The following is a 4,982-nucleotide window of genomic DNA, read 5'->3' on the forward strand; positions in this document are numbered from 1 at the left end:
TTGAGAAGCCACAGTCACTCCAGCCAACTGAATTTGACACTCTTTTTTTTTTTTTTTTTTTTTTTTTCCTTTCTAAGAACCAGAAGAGCACTGTAACAGTGGTGCTAAAAAGTGATCCAAACTCAGAAGTTTCTTTCCTTCCTTCTTAAAAATCTTTTTATTTCTTGAAAAATATTTATCACAAAGAACAAGGCATAAACTCTCTAACTGCACACTTTGCTCATAAGTGTTCTTTGTAAGTATTTATAAATTCCTTTCTGCTTAGTTACTTTCATCTCTGGGTTTAAAGAGATCTGAACAGACACAAGAACAGCAGCATTTTCTCTCTGTATCTCTGCTGGCCTGTGTTCCATTTGCAAATGCTGAATGCTTGCTCAAAACCCACACTTCCTCCCCCTTTAACACGTTTTAAAATCTCTCTCTTCCCTCTGCTTTCTCATGACACCTGAAATGCAGACCACTTCTTTCCTTCTTTCCTTTATGCATTCTAATAGACTATTATGTTGTTATTCTCAGTTTTTTTTTTTTTTTTTTTTTTTTTTTAATTAGTTTTCCACTCACAGCCTTTTTTGTTTGAATTTTGTGCAGGATTGTAACATGCAAATTGATTAAACTAGAAAGAAAGCTATGGGGGGAAAAAAGGCAATCAAAGAAATCATACCAAGAGTCTTACCAAATCTATTTTGTTCTTTGGGTTTACGGTCTACAAATTGCTGCAGTCCATAGCATACGACTGCCGTCATATCTATCTGCATTTTCATTTTCACATAAAGTTACCAGATATCCATTTATATCTGAATCAAGAAGGAAAAGGTGTTCAGCATTAATTCCTCAGAGAAATAATTTTATTTTTGGAGCTTCAAGAAATTTTTGAATCTACTGTCCCAATAAACTTTGTGAAGGGAAGGTAGGATTTAAATGCAACCTACCCAATGTGAGGACACACACTGGTTTCTTCTGGGCTTGTTCTGCAATGGCTAAGTATCTGTTATTACACTGGCAGATTAATAGCCTCACTTCTAATGTTTATGCTCTAAGGTTCAGCCCTTAGAGTGTCAGTCACCTTTTGGCTTTCAATTGTACAAGATATGAACCTACAAAAAAACAAACAAACAAAAAAAAAAAACAGAGAAATGGATCCCAGAACCTTTTGCCTTGTAATTTCACATACTGTTGTTACATTGTTTTGATGAATCTTGAGGGTAGCTGTTGCTTGGCAACTTGAAACTAACCTGGTCCAACTTAAGAATAGTATGTAAATGGCTTTCTCTTAGCTAGCAAGATTTCTTGACATCTTGACATCTTGCTCACAGAGGAAAGCTGGAATTTGGACTTGCCTCCTGGTGCAAAATAGTTTATTTCAAGGAGACAGAAGTAGCTACTGAGAGCTGTGCTTAACACAATAATTTGTAGAAAAATTGAAAAACTTAGTTCCTTCAGATATTTATCTGGATATCTGTACTTCAAAAGTGTCTTGTTTATGAGTGATTTAAAGGAATGCCCCTACTAATCAAAATTTTGATGAGTAAAATTAACTTTTTTGGTGAGTCAGTGGTTCTCTTTTTTTTTTTTTTTTTTTTTTTTTTCCCTTATCACAGCAAAACACTACAGGATAACTTATTGAAATTGAAAAATTGAGGGAAATCAGAAAAATACAGATTCTCAGCTGTCATAGAGAGCTCACTGTCAGAGTAGGTCAGGGAGCTAATAGTATGGCTAGGACCACTGATGGTTTTTGAGCTGATAATGGTCATGTCCTGAATCCTTGTAGGCTGAAAGAACGGACACTGAACCTCTTCCATGGTGTTTAGTGTTCAGCCTGCAGAAGATAAGGCTCTGGGGAGACTTTAGAGTGGCCTTCCAGTACCTAAAGGGGGCCTACAGCTGGGGAGGGACTCTGTCAGGGAGTGTAGAGATAGGACAAGGGGGAATGGTTTAAAACTAACAAAGGGTTAATTTAGATTAAATATAAAGAAGTTTTTTACACTGAAGGTGGTGAGGCCCTGGCACAGGATGCCCAGAGAGCTTGTGGATGACCAATCCCTGGAGGTGTTCAAGGCCAGGTTGGATGGGGCTTTGGGCAACCTGGTCTAGTGGGAGGTGTCCCTGCCCATGACAGGGGAATTGAAACTGGGTGGTCTTTAAGGTCCCTTCCAACCCAAACCATTCTATGATTCTATATATAGATGATACAGCATTTATCATATCTATATAAATCTTAGTAGTTGTGGATCGGGTCTTTAACCAGAGCAGCATCATGATACCAGTATCACTAGGTGAAATTACACTGACAGAGGTTTTAATCCAAAATATTAGCCTTTTTGAAAGGCAGGAAGGAGGATTTCACTTACTGATGGTGCCATTCCCAGAATATAGACTATGACTGGTATTGGTATTGTTCCCGGAGTGTAACCCACTGGCTGGTGCTGCCCACCCTATAGAATTTATTGTACTATTGACTGTCCTGTTCTTGTTCTCCTGATCCTTCATAACTATGGGTTGGCCTGTCCTATACTACTTATTTTTCAGAAGTATTTTACATACTTGAAATACTTGTAGATGAATCCTGAATATCCAATTTGTCTTTTTTTTTTTTTTTTTCCAAGACAAACCTATGATCATATTTCTCATGATCAGTCAGTGCTTAAGACCTCATCTTATTTGTTACCACTTTCCAAATTCCTTCAAATTTGTTAATGTTTTTAATGTAATTGGATGCACAATAATGTGACATAAGAGTGAGAGAAAGCAGTGATGTGCTGGAGTCTAGCTGAATCCTGGAATGAGTCACATGAGGCAGACCTGAGCCAGTAAATCCCAGAGATACAGTTACAGACTATATCAGAAATAGATATCCATTTCCAGGAACCAATGAGTTTCTTACAAAGAACCTTAGGGAACTAAGTGGCTGGTACAGGTCTAGCTAAAAGCTTGTGGTTTTAGCCCAGTAGACTTTGATGAACAGCTGGGAGAACAGCTTTGAGGTCTGTTTGTTTTCTGTGAGTGGGCAGTCCATTTGGGATTTATCTGTGGGGCTGAGTGGCATGATACTTAATCTGTTGGCTGCATGAGGTGCTGCATGATCCCAGGAATGGTCTCCAACCTGGTTGCTCCACCTATTTTGCTATTTCTATCCAGCACCTTTAGTCTGAAGATGTGCTGAGTCACCCAAAAAGCACTATATGAACACAGCAAATGGAGGTTAGAGGCAATGTCCTCTAAAGTTTGCCTGGGAAAAGTAGAACTTACAATGGCAACTTGTTTTATGTTTGCACAGAGGCTCTCTGTAGTTTCCACCAATGATTTATTTTTTGAATGTGGAAAATCAGAACTGAAATAAAGTTCTATATCTTTTAAAAGGACTTTGTAGTTAGGGGAATTTTTGGTTTTGTTCGTTTGCTTTTTGTTTATTTGATTTTATTTTTATTTGACTCAGGAGCTTATTTCCAAATTTGAAGTTGAAATCCTCAAAATTTTCAGGCCAGATCTGAAGTGGCTACTGGTCTCTGCTGCCTGAATTTAACACCCACTTTTCCGGAGAATGTCAGCCTTGGAGGCTGATAATTCTTTGGAAAGTGCTGAGAATCTGTCTTCAAGGAAACAGGGTCTGTTAAGTGCTTCCCCTGTTGGGTATCTGCAAAGAGAAGTATTCAAAGTCACTTTTTCAAAATGCTTCCCAGCACCTCTGAAAATGTGCAAAGCAAACCCTAGAGGACTTTTTTTGAATGTTTTGGCATTAATGTTCTGTGAGACAGGGAAGAGAGACAAAGTGAAATGAGTCTCAAAATAGGACTGTCAAGTTCTTTTCTGGTAGAGCTGATATTAATTTTTAATACTCCATCTGTGATCAGAAGAAAAGAAAGACCTTTAGTTCTCAGCACAGATCTTTTTTGAGCACACTTTTTTTTTTTTTCTTGTAGACATTATGTATTCAGTTATGTGATTCATTGACTTATTTTTATTATTTTTCTTGCTTCATGAGAGTCAGAGTCACCTCTGAGCCTCATCTTGAACTAAGATCTCAAAAAGCAACCCTTTAACAGTAATCCTTCTTTGCTACTTTTCATGTGGGAGTAATAAGAGGGAGCCCTTGAGAGGATAACAAGATCCTCATGTTAGTTCTAGCTTTTTAATGACTATGTTTAAATAATGTTGTGCCCTGATGGTACGGTTTGGTGATTGGTGCATGCTATTTTGCAGATTTTCCTGCATATAGATAGGATCATATCTATTACTTTAGTTCCTTTGTGGTCTTGTTCTACCATCTGGTGCCAGGTTTCCTTCCAGTTTTGTATCACTTGCACCTTTGATCACGGCCGAGTTTTAACTAGACATCATTTTCACCTGTCATTAAAAAACAACCAAACCAAACCAACCAACCAACCAAACAAACAAAACACTTCCTTAGCGGTTCTATTTCTTGCTGATTAGCCCAAGTAAGCACAAAGATCACAAGAATGGTGTACTAAAAGACAGGCACATATCCAGCTGAATCTTTCTAAAATGGTAAGGCCTTCTCCTGCTTTAATTAAGTTCCTCTGCTTTAAGATAGGATCAGTTCTGTGGATCACCTGGAAGAGGTACAAGGAACAAATTTTGTGGGTTACTGACTTAGCCAATCTGTGACAAGTCAAACAGAAGATGAAAACAAGCTTTGTTTATTACTGGCTGTACTTGTATTGAATTTAAACAGGTTGCATTTTTTTCTCAAGAGCGGTATTTAATTTTTCCTTTTACATTTATTATACTTAACTGGGAAGTAAATAAATATCTGTAGCCTTGATATTAATAGGGCAAAACCCACCCACTCAATGCTTGTTTTGTTTTCCAGTGTATAAGAAAATCTGGGGGAAAGCTACTGGCAAAATATGCTAAAATAACAGAAATAGAAAGAAAATAAAGAAAGGAAAAGAAAAGAAGAGAAAAGAAGAGAAAAGAAGAGAAGAGAAGAGAAGAGAAGAGAAGAGAAGAGAAGAGAAGAG

Source organism: Oxyura jamaicensis, chromosome 4 (genome assembly GCF_011077185.1).
Source record: "Oxyura jamaicensis isolate SHBP4307 breed ruddy duck chromosome 4, BPBGC_Ojam_1.0, whole genome shotgun sequence".
Lineage (NCBI taxonomy): Eukaryota > Metazoa > Chordata > Aves > Anseriformes > Anatidae > Oxyura > Oxyura jamaicensis.